General features: G+C 42.2%; 1 non-coding gene across 1 annotated transcript; it reads left to right on the forward strand.

The window, feature by feature from the left end:
• The first annotated feature begins 5696 nt into the window (after positions 1-5696).
• On the forward strand, positions 5697-5771 carry Trnat-ugu (transfer RNA threonine (anticodon UGU)). Its single transcript has one exon. It is a non-coding gene; the product is annotated as a tRNA-Thr (tRNA).
• Positions 5772-9301: the final 3530 nt, after the last annotated feature.

A 9301-nucleotide genomic window follows, 5' to 3' on the forward strand; every position in this document is an offset into this window, starting at 1 on the left:
GCATGTCAGACTATCCATCTGTCTCAGAATGAATAAAGCATGTTTTCTAAAGCTAGGAGCTGCACTCAATTTTCCATACACATGCCAGCAAACACAGGATTTTTGTCTCAGATCTTCCTTTCCTCCCCGCATAGATGTGATATTTTCCTCAAACAGCTGCACCAAGCCTGTATGAAGAAAAAAAGAAGGCAAGTTATAACTTGCTGGTATGGCACCCTGAGTTCCTATTGGTGTGATTCCTGCACCATGAAACGCTCAGCCAGTAGTGATGCCAGCGGTAGTGGTGGTGGGAAACGGCCAAAGTTCGGCCAATTGCCATGTATGTGTTTATAAAAAAAATTATGAGTCCAAATTGCGACAGTTATAAAATTTCGTAGCAAAGTATTCAACATTTTCTGAGACTATGATACATTTTCGTAACAAGTGGTTATAAAAGTTCTTTTTTCTTACTGTACAGCGTTTATTCCCGAAATTTTGATGGAATTAGAACGCCAGCTAGAAGCTGAAAGTCTTCAGCAAGTGGAAAAGGTTGTGCTACCATCATGTAAGTACATCTCAAAATTCTGTTTGTGATAGTTATAAGTTCAAAATGCGTCTCTTAAACTGCTCAAATTGTAACAAGTGCTTATAACATTTCTACTGTTGTTCTAGCATTGGAGCTGCAGCAGCTGGAAACTGAAAGTCCCCATCAAGTGGAGGAGCTTGTGCTGCCATCCTGTAAGTACATCTCCAAATTCTGTGTGGTAGTTTACACGTTCAAAAAACATCTCTTGATGTGTTCAGATCGTAACAAGTGTTTATAAAACTTCAGACCTCGCTGTTGCAGCGTTAGAGCAGCAGCTGACAGACATTGAGCTACTGCTGCTGGAGTCTGAAATGTAGCAAGAAAGTAAGTACGGTTGTAATATATTGCCATTATACATTTTTTCATCATATACAGTTATGTGAGGTATATATTATTCATTGCTGTAGATGTTGCTACTGCTCAAGAGGAAAATGAGTTTCTGGTAGGGGTATGCGTCGAGAATGATGACCAGGAGTCGTCACTTCCATCTGGTATGAACTTCTTACGAATTCATTTAATTTTTTCGTAGTTATAATCAGTATCTAAATGTAGTCAAATTCGGTACAAATTTTCTGTCTGTGAGATGGATCGATGCCTCCACAACAAGAACAATTCTGGCGAGGGTGAAATTCTTGAGTGGGTGCTGAAAGACTGGAGCAGGAGATGGAGATATTTGACTGTGTGGGAGAACCACCAGAAAGATCCACTGAACTGCTCAATCCTGGGATCCACAATGTAAAAAGTGATTATAATGTAACTGTCTTTGTTGAAGCATATAATTATTATTCAGAAGTGGTGATTTACTTAATTGACATTGTTTGTTTACAACACATATTTTCTAAAAATCTTGAGCATTGTGCTTAATTTTTCCGTTATTACAGAGGTGACACAAACACCACCACAACAGGAGCTTGCTATGACACGTTCACCTAGAGCGGTGTTTGTGGGGGCGGGTGTCTAACACACACCCGAGCGGCATGCACAGCTCTGCAAAGCGCTGCTCGTTGCTGCTGGGGAGAAAACCTTACACTACATCTATGGTGATAATGGAGTTGTATCTCGTAGTACATCAATCGCCGAGTGGTATTGTGAAACAAACTTGGGTGCTATACTGGCCCGGTTTCTCGAGATGGATGTAAAAGGGTCAGCTTAAGCGCTCAACCAAATATCACACCTCGACATCCATATTCATGTCTATGATCCGTCAAATAAAGCGACCAGTTATATCAAACTCAATGAGCATATTACGAAGAAGCAGGCTTGCATTAACGTTGAAAATGAAAAAGATAACGTTTGTTTTGCATGGTCAATCCTGGCTTGTGAAAGAAAAATTAAGTAGCATACAGAGCGCATATCTCGATACGGAATAGGTCTTAACATACGTGAATGTTATGACTTTGACAGTATCGAGTTCCCCGTAAAGATTCAAGAATGAATGGTTCGAATGGCTCTGAGCACTATGGGACTTAACATCTATGGTCATCAGTCCCCTAGAACTTAGAACTACTTAAACCTAACTAACCTAAGGACAGCACACAACACCCAGCCATCACGAGGCAGAGAAAATCCCTGACCCCGCCGGAAATCGAACCCGGGAACCCGGGCGTGGGAAGTGAGAACGCTACCGCACGACCACGAGATGCGGTCATAGATTCAAGACATACCAAAATTTGAGGCACAAAATCCCATAATATCGGTTCACGTTTGTGGGCTGAAGAAGAAGCAGAAAAACAATTCAGGTGAGCAGGACAAGCATACTATAGATGGACCACTCCATTTTTCGAAATATGCAAGTAAACGTGATTTTCATGTAAAAATGCTGCTCTTCTCTCAAGGTGATAATCAGCATTACGTATGGACGAAAGGCATGTCCCGCCTCCTTTCCAGCCAATTTTCGAAACATAAAGATAAGAAACACATTTGTTTCAGATGTGTAATAACTTCTCAGAAAAAAGTATTTAAAAATACATCTGACGGACTGTGAATCCAAGGAATCTGTACGTGTTGTTATGCCTACAGAAGAAAACAAGTTCATTAAATTCAAGAACATTCACCACCTGGAGCGATGTCCGTTTGTTGTATACGCAAACTTCGAATGTCTCCTTGCCCCTGTCACCCGCTGTGAAGGGAATCCCTTAATGAAGGGAAACCCTTAGTCTCACATACCACCTTTATGTAAAAACACGTTCCGTATGCAGTGGCGTATCAAATTGCATGTCCATATCATTCAAGCCTTAACCGCTATGAATCATATGTCAGGGAAAATCCTGTGGTTTGGTTGCTCACTGAGCTTGAGAAACTCTCATTGCATGTTGATAAGCTTTACAGCACCAACATCCCCATGACCGAGTCGGAGGAGGATAAAAAATTATACAATGATGCAGTTAACTATCATATTTGTGGGCTGCGTTAGATGCAAAAGCTGAAACTCAGAGTAGAGATCATTGTCTTCTTATGGGGAAATTCCGCGGTGCAGCTCACAGAGTGTGCAATTTGAAGTATCAGTTACCACGATATATATTCATTTTCTTCCGTAAAATAAGTGGGTATGACGCTCACTTTCTACTTGAGCAATTGGTTAATTTCGGTTGGGAGAAAAATCCGGTCACTGTCCTGTCTGAGAGTGTTTAGATTTCATTCTCCAAACGAATGGTGTCAAGAATTACGCTCCGCTTCCTTGACACATTACATTTTATGCAGTCGCCACTCCAGAAACTCGTTGAAACTCTACCTCAGGAGGATATGCATATCACTAGATCTGCTTACCCCAATGAGGAAAAGTTTCAGCTTGTGACTAGGAATATCTGGATAGAAAGGCGAAACTCGACGAGAGCAGACTACCCGACATATCTGCATTTACCAGTACACTCACAGGCGATGCCATAACTAGTACAGATTACGAGCAAGCCGTGAATGTCAGGCAGGAATTCAACATTCCAAATTTGGGTGAATACGCAAAACTATACATGGACACCAACGTGTGCTTGCTTACAGATGTTTATGGAAAGTTCTGGAGTGTATATAGGGCCACATACTCTCTGGGCCCTGACTTTTATTACACGGTACTTGGGTTGTCCTGGAACGCAATGCTCAAGAAAATGAGGCGCAGTATCGAACTTTTAACTGGTGCCGATATGCTTCTTTCCTTTGAGCACGAGATCCGCAGACACGCCGAGGCAAATAATCCACATGTGGGTGCGGGGTTTAACGCATCCCTCAATTCAAGTTATATTCTATATTTGGATGTGAATAACTTATACAGGCATGCCAAGATGCAGCCACTGCCGGTTGATGGGTTTCAATGGGTGCCCAAAAACGAATTGGAGGGATTAGGTGAAAAAATATTGAGTCTGGTGGCTGATTCTGATGTAGGGTATGTGGTGGAGGCAGACCTCATATACCCTGTTAGTCTGCATGAAATGACAAGCGACTTTTATGTCCAGAGCAACAAGTTCCGCGAGGAAGCTCTATCCCTAAACTTATGACCACTGTTGGACACAAGCAGAGGTATGTAATTCGTTATCGTATTTCCAGCAGTGTCTCAGCTTAGGGATGGAGCTAGATAGAATCACCGGGGCTACTTCCTTCAGTCAGTCCCCCTGGTTCAAGGCATATATTGAATTAAATACCGAAAAGAGAGCGGTCACGACTAGTGATTTCGAAAAAGACTTTTACAAATTAATGAATAATTCCATTTTCGTTAAAACCGTGCAGAATGAAAGAACTAAACGCGATATTTTGATTAGGGCCAAATGGAATGGGCGTTGGGGCGTAAGAAACTTCAACACCAGACCAAATTTTAAGCGTGTCACTATTTTCAATGAGAACTTTGTTGCTGTGAAGATGTCGAAGCCTTTAGTTGAGTTAACGAAACGATTCTATTTGGGTATGTGTATACTGGTCATCTCCAAACTCCACATGTACCGCTTCCACTATGAGTTTGCTAAAACTCATTTCGTGGAACCAAAGTTACTTTATATTGATACATCTACTGGGTGAAGAACTTTGATCCATATGACGTAATTAGGTGTCACGGTAATGAATTCAACACATCAGGATACGCAGCCTATATTCCTTACAGTAGTGTTCTTCAGAACAAGAAGGTTATCGGCCTAATGAAAGCTGAGGCGGATGGATTGCTGATTGTGGAGTTTGTGGGTCTAAGATCCAAAATGTATGCATATCACGCAATAGATGGAGCCACCCAGAGGTGGGCTAAGGGTGTTCGACATGCAGCACTGCGTGTCCTCAAGGTCGAAGACTGCTTGCAGTGCCTGTACGGTGGATTTCACAGTGCTCCACCACAACCTCCGCATTTGGTACCGCAAACTAGTATTCAATCGCGAGGTCATGAGGTGTACACTGTGCTGCAATCTAAAGTCAGATTGTTACCTCATGACGATAAAAGAGCCATTTGTGATGACAGGATCGAAACCCTCCCGTGCTCACACTATTTACTTGAAGCACGAGAGGGGGTGGGGGACTCCGACAGTGTGAATGAGAGAGTGAGTGAATGACTGGCTGAGTGAGATCTTGTATCTAATAGTATGGCTCTTTTATCATAGTTTAAATATTGTACATGTGATGTATGTACGTATGATGTGATGTAAGTATGAATAAGCAGTATGTTCTGGGGAAAAAATTATAAAAAATACTTTAAAAAATTAAAAATTGAAAGAAAATCATCAAAAAGTTAAAAATTGTAAATGAAGAAAAAATAGTGTAACTTATTTCTCGCTTTTGCACTTCATCAGCGTGTGTGATTGTATGAGTGCATGTGTAAATATAAGAGGTGTTCAAAAAGAAACGAGCCAGAGCCTGGAATGCGCAAACCGGTGACTGGAGGGTAATATCGTGGCATGTGTAACGAGGTATGGTTCTGACCTGAGTGTGGAAGTTCACAGCCCATCACTAGAGGGCAAGCGTGCACGCCACGTGACTACACAGAGCTAGCAGCAGCATGCATCAATCGTCCAAAGCTGCCAGTCGCATTCCAAACAGTGACATGGAGGGGTCAAAAGAAGAGCAAAGAGGTGTTGTTCGTTTTCTGGCAGCGGAAGGGACATCTTGGGAATGTGGGTCTCATGGGGAGCGTGCAAGGGATAAGTCCCTGCATGCGCACTATCCTTGTGCCCTCGGTGGCTCAAATGGATAGAGCGTCTGCCATGTAAGCAGGAGATCCCGGGTTCGAGTCCCGGTCGGGGCACACATTTTCAACACGTCCCCAATGAAGTATATCATCGCCTGTTTGCAGCTAGGGTGTCCATCTAATTATCATTTCATTCTAACGAAAGCTGCATGCTCATCAACGGTAACTGTTCTTTCGGGAACAGATACTACCTTCATATATAGTAAAAATATGGCTTCCCGGCCATCGACCTTCTGGTGCGAACGCAAACGCTATGCCCAAGCTCTTACGGGACTTGGTAGATTAATCTGCCACGAGTAATGAGTATGATGGGCAAACGTCTATTAGGCGTACTACGAATGTAGTGTTGTAGACGTGTTGGAAATGCGGGTCCCACGGGGAGCGTGCAAGGGATACGTCCCTGTAGGCGCACTATCCCTTGTGACACGTCGCAGTTCTTCGGAGAGTTTTTCTGACGTGTGCCTTTCGTCGTATTTAAAGCATTCTAGGAGGGAAGACGCCAGCTCCAGGTCTTTAACGTAGTGTGCTGTCACCGACAAATAACTCTCATTTGTGGTTGAGGTCCACCCATCCATTGTCGGCACAACCACTTCCGCAGAATTAAGTCTGACTCGCACAATTTCTTTCATCATGGCGTACTGTCGTTGTAGTAGTATATTGGAAATGGTCTTCCGAGCTGGCATTCTGTAAGCACCATTCAGTTTGCCTACAAAACTTTGGAAATGTTTGCTTTCCACTATGTTGAAGGGCAAATAATCCTTTACAACAGTCTCCAGAAGTGCGAAATCTATCTCCTAATTTCTTTTGTTCGAAAGAGGTTTCAGAAAATACACAGGTAATGTTCCATGATATTGATGTCTGCTGTCTGATACTGTTATTTTCTGGCAACGACTGCTGTTCGCTTCTGGCAATTGCTGATGTTGGTTGCGGATTACCCGGGTTTGTCCAAGAAATATCGGAAGATGCAGGAGCAGGGGGCGCTAAGTGCCTGACTGACAATGACACTGTTGATGCAGCGCTCGAACATGACGCACTAAATTAAATGTATTTCATCCTGTATATGAAATACACTTAGAACAACAGTTGCACTTTGCTTTCCCATCACCTAAATCCCAAATTTCACTAGTTTTACGCGATCGCTAGTTGCTAGTCATTGTATAAGCGTGAATAGACACAAAAACTGCTTTCCAAATAAAATAAAGAGGGATTGTACCTGAATTCGCACCAATGACTAAAGGTGACAGTTAATTTTTTGAAGTTGGGGGGTTATTATTATCAACAAAAATAAAATCTACAGGAAAACTTCTGAATAATTACTTAACGTAGGTATATAGACTTTGTGACACTGGTAAACATATTCATTCTATTTTGGATTAAATTTTAAAAGGAACATAAAATTGGACTTCTTTTCATTGGTAGCCCTAGTTTTCAGCCCATGAATACAACAAATAAGGTTTCACTTGGCAGATAAATACATTTTTGGGCGCTTCATGAGAAAATGTCGAGCAAGATTAAATGTAATACCTTCTTTATATATGACAGGCTTCTCTGTTTATCTTTCCTTTGTCCCCTTCGACCATGCTCTATTTAAGTTAAGTCAGACGTTGTAAGAGCGTAAAACGTTGCGTGCACATTACTGCATAGTTCGGCCATCTGTTGGTAAAATTATGAAGTATTGCGATGCTTTATTGTACGAGCGAGGCGAAGCGAGCGTAGCCGCGGCTGAGCTTCGAGCTGGGCAACTTCGCCAACCTTCATTTGAGTGTTTGCTGGCATGTGTATGGAAAATTGAGTGCTTCATGGCAAAGAGTGAAATGAATGAAGGAACGAGTTCGACCCATCTCTATCTGCTAAAATTCGATCTGCGGTGTGACGATCTTTATTTGCTGCGTAAGCGATGTTGTGATGAGGTAGTTCACGGGAATGAACGAGTTCAACCCATCTCTATCTGCTAAAATTCGATCTGCGGTGTGACGATCTTTATTTGCTGCGTAAGCGATGTTGTGATCTCTATCTGCCAAAATTCGATCTGCGGTGTGACGATCTTTATTTGCTGCGTAAGCGATGTCGTGTTCCATACATATTTCGTCCAGTAGATTTATCCCCTTCTCACCGCGCGCCAATGGCTTGTGAAGTTTTGTTCCAGGTCCACAGGAGTTATATCCAGGAAGGTGTAATTCGACTGGTAGTTTGTCGAGAATATTTCCTCCCCCTCTAATGCGTCTCCTATCACACATGTTATGCTACTGAGATGCTTGCGGTCTGCGCTCCATGTTACATAACAAATTGTCAGCGTCGATCCAGCTGTTCTGTGATGCGAGAAAACCAAGTCATTTAACCAACGCTCTATTCCCACGACGCCGTATGAGTCTCTCTACGAGATACACGTCTTGTTCCGAGCTTTTCTGTAACTCTAGTGTGTAAAAACATCCTGCAATTTCAGTACCACTGCTGCCCTTTAAGAGGTAGGTTCTAGGAGTCGTTCTGTGCACTTTGGAAACTGTGAATATCTCGGCTGACCAGTTTGGCATGTATGACTTCTCAAATGCTGTCTTGTGTTTTGAAATACGTACTAAATCACATATATTAAATTGCTGTTTGCTCGGATCGAACATATTAATACGATTATATACTGTATCTAGAAGTCTATTATCACGAACACCGATTGGTCTCATTTTTATTGTGCGATGTTTGGTTCAATTATACTGTGCAATTATTTGCGGGAGGATATTGATCCATCTGTGTGACCCACGAAGATTGAATGGCATCCACATCTGGGTTTTCACTGTTCTGTTCAGACGTTCCACGATACTCGCCTTCAAGTGGGTGGGTGAACGTCGAGTAGTTACGTATTCCATGCCGCTCCATCAGAGCCTTGAAATATCTATTGTAAAACATCGCCATGATCTGTTTGAAGGTTTTCCGGGCTTCGATTCGTCCCCGTCTGCAGCCATCCATCAAACACATGCGCGACTTCCTTCCCTGTTTTCACTTTCACGGGTAATGCCCCGGCATATTTAGAATAAGTATCAATGACCATTAACATATATTTGAATTCGTTATTCACTCGTGCATATTCCCTCATGTCGACAAGATCCGCCTCTTACAGGTCGTCCAAACCTTTAATCATCTCTTCGAGGGTATAGTTTGCATACTGGTTTGTGCAGTTCTCGAACTACTCTCTCCATACTTATTCGACGATGCCTCTCTCTCTAAGCTCAGAATTTATTGAAACAACTTCATTCGAATGAGCTGTATTACCAGAGGCAGCTGATGCCATGAGCAGTCGTAGCCGATCTATTAGCTCAATGAGGTCGTCGTAATATCTGTACTGCTCACTCTTTTATGCTGAATGTCAAAACCATCACCACTGCTATTTTTTTTCGCCATTCAAAATAGGTTTCATAATGAATTTGTATTTCAAGTTGCTTCGACTTTTTGCATTCTTATGCAGATCAGTCAAAAGCAATATTTCACGTACATTACCAGATCTTTAGGCGAATAATTTATAGATTTTGTGGGTCTTAGGAAAATAGGTTTCAGTAGACCGGATGTTCATTGAAATTGTTTATCGCCGATCTGTATTG

The sequence above is a fragment of the Schistocerca serialis genome, chromosome 5, assembly GCF_023864345.2.
Source record: "Schistocerca serialis cubense isolate TAMUIC-IGC-003099 chromosome 5, iqSchSeri2.2, whole genome shotgun sequence".
Taxonomy (NCBI): Eukaryota; Metazoa; Arthropoda; class Insecta; order Orthoptera; family Acrididae; genus Schistocerca; species Schistocerca serialis.